This window comes from Astyanax mexicanus, chromosome 23 (assembly GCF_023375975.1).
Source record: "Astyanax mexicanus isolate ESR-SI-001 chromosome 23, AstMex3_surface, whole genome shotgun sequence".
NCBI lineage: Eukaryota > Metazoa > Chordata > Actinopteri > Characiformes > Acestrorhamphidae > Astyanax > Astyanax mexicanus.
Window position 1 is genome coordinate 10,649,881 of NC_064430.1, and position 9,369 is coordinate 10,659,249.

The following is a 9,369-nucleotide window of genomic DNA, read 5'->3' on the forward strand; positions in this document are numbered from 1 at the left end:
AAAAAAAGTATATTACATTGAAGGAGAAGGATATTATTAGGGCATTGTATATAATGAGTTTGTTTGCTCCTGGATTTTATTGATATCTGCAGGGTCTGAATGGGATGTAACGCAGCTGTCTATGGGGCGTGGTTATGTTAATTAGATGTTTAGTTTAGAGAAGTCACCATGATGTAGTTTCATAGCGGTTTTATCCACCTGGCTGGGTTTTACACTATGAGTATATAAGTGATTTTACTCTCCGAGCACATCTCTGTGCTGTAAGTGAGCAGTAGTCCAGTTAATGAAATGATTTTGATAAAGATCATGCTGTTTAAAACTGTATGTTGTTAACAACACACTTTTACAGCGAGAATCAAAATTATTGCACAACCACATACCAAGTGTTTTAACAAAAATTGACCATAAAATTGGACAATAAATTCAATTTCACCGTTATTTTAACAGTAACTCCTCTTTCTTGGTACATTTTCAAACTGTTGTTTTTACAAGTGTTAAAATACCTTACTGTAAAGCCATATACAATATCACTGTATTTTTTACGGTAAAAAATGGCAACCACAGCTGCCAATTTTTCACCGTAAATTTGACAAGAATTTTTTTTACAGTAGGCTTTTTACAATGTAATATCCTTTTTTTTACAAGAATATACTGTAAACAAAACGGTTTATGAATGTGAAATTTACTGTTGAAAAGAATTAAACTGTAATATCTTATACATTTACAACTGTTTATTTTACGGTGAAATACTGGCAGCTGTGGTTGCCAGAATTTTACCGTAAAATAAACAGTTGCCAAGAATTATACTGTAATATCTTTTACATGGCAACCGTTTATTTTACGGTAAAATTCTGGCAACCACAGCTGCCAGTATTTTACCGTAAATTTTACGGTGTTTTTTTTTACAGTGTATTAGCCCTTTGGTTAATGAGCTGCATATTTTCTAAGCATCTGCAGGGGGAGAGAAAGTTATTGCCATTTTGTCATAATTTGGCAGCCAGTGTTTTGTTCTGCCTTTTATTATTTCTTATGGGCTAATTAAGCTATTAGCCACTATAGAAATTCTTGCACTTTCCCGAAAGGACCGAAACGGCCCTCTTTAGTGTGGAGCCAAGCGTTGCGATTCGGGTGTTTTGGACCTGGCTTTTTACAGCTGTGTGGTTTTCTGCTGCTCGGTTCCAGGAGAGGTGACAGAGTGCAGGACCTTCGTGAACTCGCCTTCACCTTGTGGACGACCCAGCCAGACCCAAACCAGCAGAGAAATGGACACTGTCTGCAGTCGGTGACCACAGATTTATTATGGCGCGTTTCTCAGTTTCAGCTTTTTAATTTTTCCAGCAATTTGCTTTTCTGTTTTCTGCGTAAGCATGATACTGCTGATTAACCCAGGCCAGAGTTTGACTCATTTTTATGTATTTTATGGAATAACTCGAAACCCCTAGCTCTTTAGAAACCATTCTTTCTCACTCTAGCAGTTTTTAGCAGCGTAAGTGTAAAAGTGAGAGTAAAAGGTCGCCGTGTTGTACGCTGTTCATTAGCGCTGTCGCTCCGCTAACGTGGGCGGGTCACTTGATGAAAAGCATTGCCTCTGCAAGTCTTCAGAAACATTTCTGGTGTCAGCAAACGACACAGTTTGATGGCACATAAACATAATTTATCACCATGTTTACGTGGCCATTTCAGCGGGCCCGCTTTCACGCCTCGTCGGCCCACAAAGATGCTGCCTCAGTTCACGAGGACAATGTCACTCTTACGCCACCGATCTGCCAATCACAGCAGCAGCTCTCATAAAACAGTTCAGGCTTATTTGTGAGCTCTGACAACTTTATAGTGAAAATGTTTATTTATTGTTTTTCTGACGATAAGGGACGACAAGTACTGTCACAGTGGAACAAAACCGAGTTTAAGGGCCAAAGCTGTCCAGCCTACACGCTAAAAACTGTTTTGCTCAATAAACTAAAAAAGATTTTATTTAAAAAAAAGGTGATTTGTAAGCTTTATTAAAGTTTTCTTTATGTGTGTTTATTATATTTATTATATAAGAGCCAGTTATCTTCTTTGCTTTTAAGTGTGAATTCAAGTCAAGTCAAGTCAAGTAGTTTTATTGTCAATACTGCATATGTACAGGACATACAGAGAATTGAAATTACGTTACTCTCCTTCCCAATTTTACAGCAAGTACAGATAATAGATATAATAAAAGAGAATGAAGACACTATGAGTACAATACAGCAGGGACACAATAGACATACATGAGACAAAAACAAGGTGCAGTAGTGTGGGGAGAAATAGATATATAAATATAAGTAAAAAAAAAGAAATAGATATTATATAAAAGAGTGGGAGACACTATATGTACAATACAACAAGACACAATAAACATACGTAAGACGGAAGACAATAGTGCAATATTGATGGTGATTGAGATGGGATGACAGTATAAATAGTATATAACAGTAGTGCAAATATGTTATATAGCTTAAGGCTGGTAAAGTGAATGAGTGCTAGAGTTCTTAAAAGTTCACAGTTTTTGGGGAATTAAAGTGAGTATTGACAGTGCAAATATATCAGTAGTGCAGGTCCATTTGGAAGGGACCAGTACTCATTCACAATGAGTACTGAGAGAACTACAGTGCAGTATTTTTTATATATATGTATATATATATAGTACAGGCCAAAAGTTTGGACACACCTCTTTTTCAGTGCGTTTTATTTATTTTTATGACTGTTTACATTATAGATTCTCACTGAAGGCATCAAAACTATGAATGAACACATGTGGAGTTATGTACTTAACAAAAAATGACCTTTTTTTTATTATTTCACCTTTTTTCTGTTAAGTACATAACTGTGTGTGTTCATTCATAGTTTTGATGCCTTCAGTGAGAATCTACAATGTAAACAGTCATAAAAATAAATAAAACGCAATGAAAAAGAGGTGTGTCCAAACTTTTGGCCTGTATTGTATATAGTAGAAAATGAGAACAATATAAATATATACCCCATGTATATACCAGCTGCTCATGTTCAGTAAAACTGAGCCGGATCCTCGTTTAGAGGCTGTACATGTGACATTAGTCCGTAAAGACGCGTGACGTGGCCAGAACTCCCGCCGAAAAGCGAACAGACACACCAGTTTTTAGAATGAATATATTAGGCTTAGCAGGGATGGTCGTTCCAGCACACTGGTACCATAATATAATATTTATAACTGAAATATTTTGTTAAATACAATATTTTGTCCCTTTTTCACTCAGAAATGCTTATTCTTTCAGTTTAGAGACAAATTAATATGGACTGCAACTTTAAAAATAAGTGTTTCAAAATGTTTTTAAATTTTTAAGTAAAACTAAGACTTTATTATTTATTTAGTTTAACTTGATGACCTTCTAGGACATTCAGTTCCCAGTGTCCCCGAGTTTGATCAGATATATCTAGTCAGACATTCTTGATTTTTATTTTTGTGAAGAGCGTGGAACTCGGGAGGGTGTTAAAACGCCTCTCTGACTGCACTGGCTCTCTGGTTTCCTAGCCTGCCAGACCACAGCTCAGCTCCGGCACATCTCCAGCCCATTTGGATTTGATTAGAGGTGGAGGAGGCCGACAGATCTCCTTATCTCTGTAAAGTCTCTGATAAAAGAAGAGACAGGCCGTTTCTGCAGTGATCAGTCCTGCTTGTCAGGTCATTGAAATCGGCCACCACTAATCACACAGACTTTATCTGCAGACCACCCAGGGCTGAGTCTGGAGTCTGACGTATGGATGTGTAGGTTGACAAGTGAAATGTGAGTTTTTTATAGCCTGAGGATACAGACACACACACACACACACACACACACACACACACACGACTGCATATGTTGGATAGAGAACACACTATTGCTAGCAGCCCATTAGTGAACAAACTTGGCCTGTGCATCATCATCCCACATTCCTGTATCACTCTGCCATTTCTTCCATTGTTGTTTGCAGTTGTTTCACGTTTATTGCTTCAGTTCTTAACAACGTCTTGCTGTAGAGGTTTGGAACTTTCTCCTAGTTCTTTATTCCACGTACATTATATTGCCAAAAGTATTCGCTTGCCTGCATTGTTGCGTTTGGTGATGTGAGGCTTGGATGGAGCTGCTCAGCAATGGAAACTCTCCATTGCACAAAGCTCTAAACCTAAAATCTACACTCCACTATTCTTGAGCTAATCTGAAGCTACATGAAGTTTGGAGGTCTGTAGTGATGTAGTGATTCTGCAGAAAGTTGGTCCCTCTGTGCTCTATGCTCCTCAGCATCTTATTTTACACTGACAGAGTGAGTTGCCTTTGTTCCCAGTTACCTCCACTGTGTTATATCACTGACAGTTGGCTGTGGAAGTTTTTATAGTGAGAAAATTTTACGACTAGACTCGTTGTACAGGTGGAGTTCACACAGCTCCTGAGAGCTGAGACCCATTCTTTCACTTCCAGTGTTTGTAGAAGCACTTTTTATACAGTTTTATACAGTTTTTAATTAATAAGTGAAGATGTATAAATGTTTAAATGATTGCAGAACTGTGTCTATGTGTTGCTCAAATACAGTACCTGGGCCTCCCCTGATTCTTCCTCCGACATATCTTAAGATGAAAGTGGAGAGTGTTTCACCTTAAAGCTTTAAATTGAAACCCTATGGAATAATGAACCCAAATTATCATAAAATATATGTATTTAAAATTCAACTAAATAATTGTATGGAATTGTTCAACTGAATCTATGTATGGGTCAAAAATGCTCACTTTTAATTTATTTATTTTTATTTATTTTTTTTATTTAAACCCCCCCGCAGTTTACACGGCCAATTACACAACCCACTCGTTAGGACTCCCCCTATCACTAGTAATGCCCCAACACACCAGGAGGGTGAAGACTAACACATGCTTCCTCCGATACATGTGAAGCCTGCCACCGCTTCTTTTTGAGCTGCTGCTGCAGCATTGCCGAAAACCCAGCGCGCTCGGAGGAAAGCGCAGCGGCTCGGTTCTGATACATCAGCTCACAGACGCCCTGTGCTGTGGACATCACCCTTTAGTGATGTGGGGAGAGAGCACCATCTACCCACCTAGAGGGCGCAGGGCCAATTTTGCTCCCTCTAAGCGCCAGCAGCTTGATGGCAAAGCTGCATGAGTGGGGGTTCAAACCTGTGACCTCCCGCGGCTGCGCTTTAGACCGCTGGACCACACGGTGCCCCTCACTTTTAATTTTTCAGATTTTTCTTTATGTATCACCTGAGGCAAGTAAATCTGATGATTGCTCAAGTTTTCAGATAGGGCATCATGTTCATTTGTTCACAGTGTTTAATAGTGATGTATGGAAGCAGAAATATTTTTGTTAGAATTGCAGTTTTGTATAAGTGACATTTATTATGTTTATGTTGGCAATTAATCTGTGGGTTACATATATCCCAAAGTGTGAGAGGCGATGCAATAATCTATGATCCATTACACCATGAACCGTGCTGTACAGTACCTGCACAAAGACAGAAGCATGTTGACATAATAGTAGAGGTGCTACAACAACAAAGTTGGTAATTCTGTGCATTTTTCACCTTCATATCTGAAATGTTATGCTTCAGTTCCCCAATTCCATCTGTCACGAAACTGAGCTCTAAATGCATGCTTGGCTTATTGCATAATGATTTTCCCAGCCCCCCACGATAAGCAGTCACATCCAGAACTTTTATCACGGCTTGTTATTCTGACCCCGTACCGGGGGCGAGTGCCTCTCCTCTGCATCATCCCAAATGACACACTGCTGGCTATTCCAGAGACGTGAGGTTCACAGCTGTAACATGTGTAATGAATTGGTGGAGGGAAGATCTATTATACTCGTGTGGAACATCTCGAATAGTAACGAGATGATGCTATTGTTGACCACAACTGGTTCTGTAAGTCCGTGATTTACAGTAAAGGCTGTGTCTTTCTTTGTTTAAGAATTGGACTGAGGCCCGGGTAGCAGCTCATCATGTCTATCAGTATCATACAGATCAAACGGTTTAGATACATATCAGAACTTATTTATTTTCATGGGACAAAACTGAAGATACAACCCTTTAATACAAAGTTAAGTAAAGTTATAAGTGTTCAGCTTGTTAAAACAGTGTACATTTGCTGTGCCCACAAAATGCTCACCATATTTTTCAGACTATAAGGCACACTGGATTAGAAGGTGCACCATCAATGAACGTCTATTTTCAAAAGACAGTGAACAAGGGTGTCGCCATGTTTCCCTTCTCATGCAGCAGGTCTTGCCACTGGGGGAAGCTCCTTTTCTTTAAAAAAAAAAAGTATTTTAAAGTCAAAGAATGCTGGATATTTATCTGCACAGATTTCTCTCTTGACAACTGTTTATTACGGTGAGTAGCAGCTCTATCCAACCACGATTAGTAGCTTAAGCCAGCCGTAGTTAGTGCTAGACTAAGGAACCCTGAGTGTTCTGGTAACCCAGGGCACTATCAGCTAGCGGTTTGTCTCATGTAGCTTGTTTTAACACGGTAAACACTCCGGTAAACTACAGTCCAATATACTCACCTCTGAACGGCAAAAGAACTAGCGCTGCAGTTAGCAGCTAATGCGGTGGCTTTACTGCTCCTTACAACCTGACTGGTAAAATTCATACATAAGGTGCACTGTTGATTTTGGGGAAAATTAAAGGAATGTATAGTCCAAAGAATATGGTATCTCAACACACAGCCATTAACGTCTATAAGTGAAAAAGGCCAAATTGTGCCAAAAAAAGATTTTGTGTGACCACCATTACTTTCCAGCACTGCATTAACTCTCTTGGGCATGGAGGTCACTAGAGCTTCACAGGTTGCCACTGAAATCCTCTTTGACTCCTCCATGACAACATAACAGAGCTGGTGGCTTTCTTCTTGAAGGTGTGTTTAGGAAACGTCCCATTAATCAGGCACAAGTCATATACGTGGATAAGGCCTTAAAAAGAGATGTGAAAAGAGATTGAATTCACACTCAGCTTCATGAAGCACTCATGAAGCAACTTTGTCTCACTGGAAGTATGCAGAGGCCTTTATGTCTTCACCTTCCAGGCTTCATCTGACTGTCAACTGCAGCCTCAGCTTTCTGTTCTTGACTGAAAAAGTGGAAACCAGCATCTACACCAGGTCTTTTGCTGCCATTGCCCTTCCACCTCAAGGTTGGACTTTTTTTTTTAACTCAAAATTAAACTGTAAACCAGGGGTGTCCAAACTTTTTTTGTTGGGGGCCAGAAGGAGAAATATATTTGAAGTCACGGGCCACAGACTCTGTAACAAAACAAATAATGAAATATACCACTTTAAATAATAAATTTTTCCTGATTATTTCATTTACACACCATTTTACTTGACTTACTATCTTTATCTTTGACAGTGTTGTGTAAACTAAGATTTTTCAAATTGATGTTTAATTTCATGGTGTCTCTTAATATTAAACTCCTTAATTACGGCAACTTTTAAATGCGCACCCTCTCCGCTTTTAGACTCTTTTGCCCCGTTTTTCTGCGCTAGAAATGCGCACCCTCTCTGCCTTTAGACTCTTTGGCCCGTTTTTCTGCGCTAGAAATGCGCACCCTCTCCGCTTTTAGACTCTTTGGCCCGTTTTTCTGCGCTAGAAATGCGCACTCTCTCTGCCTTTAGACTCTTTGGCCCGTTTCTGACACCACAGGAAATGGGCCGCAAATGGCCCGCGGGCCGTAGTTTGGACACCCCTGCTGTAAACATTTAAAGGTGTTTTAAAATTGTAAATGCAACGAACCCCAGATTTGTACAGATTTGTCTCAGTCTGGATGCTCTGGTTGCTCAAATTGGATTTGTATGCATCTTTTGTGTCACTCACAATGCAACAAACAACAAAATCATCAGTAGAGAAAGAAAGGATTAATGTTGCTGTGTGCCAAAGGTTAATTACCTTTCATTTGCAAATAACAGTATGGACAGTCATCTCAACAGATCTGATTTGAAGAATGCATTCACTTTAGCTTCAGTATTTCTACCACCTCAGCAAATAACAGAAAACAATAAATTATGCCTTTTTGATTTGGCAATTACTGGTGATAAATGATTGTTGACTCATTTGTTGGGAAACACTAGAGCTGTCTGAATTAGCAAGAAGAGACATATTTATGCATAACACTCATTCTTTTCTTCTCTAAGACTGTTGTGTTCCAGCAAAACATCCAGACAAATCTTGTCAATACAGAAATCTTTAACTACACAGAGTGATCTCACCGACTTCGCAACGGCTTGCAAGAGAAGATGCAATGCATCCACGGGAACAGATGGATAAGGCACTAAAACAGCAAACAGAATAGAAAAACAATAGCTCAGCCAGTCTGACGGTTCATCAGTATGAGGGTGGGGTAAGACTATTGATAGCTCATGCATGTTTGAGTGTTCCTGTTTACAGCTAATCAGTATGTGGCATTCTCCTTGTAACAACCGTCAGCTTTGTAACGATTTGTGACGGCTTGAAACAGAGAATGTAGCAAACCAAGCGGTGTAATTTTATAACCTGAACCTAGACCTCAACAAACGCCTATATCTAACCTACACCCCAATCTAAACGTATCCTACACCTTAACCTAAACCTAAGCTTAATTAAACTTACTTGCACCTCAACCATAACCTTAATTTAACCTACACCTCAACCCAAACCTAAACAAAACCTACTCACACCTCAACCTACACCAATCTCAACTTAAACTATACCTCAACCAAAATTTAACCAATTAGACCTCGGTCAGATCCTAAACTCATCCTACACCTTAAACTACACCTAAACCTAACCTACACCTCTATGTAATCATTATCTTAACCTACTTGACCTCAAGCGAAACCTAAACTTAACCTACACCTCATCCTAAGTATCTTTACTGACAACAGCTCAGCCTAAACTTAAGTGTAAACTATTCCTCAATCTAAACGTAAACTACATCTAAATGGGCGCCGCCATCTTATATTTAAGTCATAATAAGTCAAACGTTGAGCACAAATAGTCAAAATTTTTTGTTGGTTCTTTGCATTCTAATATCGGATGCAGATATTTTCAGCAACAGCAGGAATTTATGCATTAACAAGGAATTCATTTTGCAATCTGCTCAACTATCCTACCTATTTGTTCGTGCTTGACAGTTGACTTATTATGAATTAAATTTAAGATGCCATTGCCCAGAGATTTATCTACGCTATGGGATGTAAACAGTGACTTTTAATAAGCTTCTTGTGCAGTTTTAAAGTTGCAAATGCCTCGTTTTAAATGTCAGGGCTCTCCGGATTCTACCAATGAAGAGTGGAGCTGCTTTGATTCTGGATAACAGTGGAAAAAGCAATTTATGCCCCCTATCATCC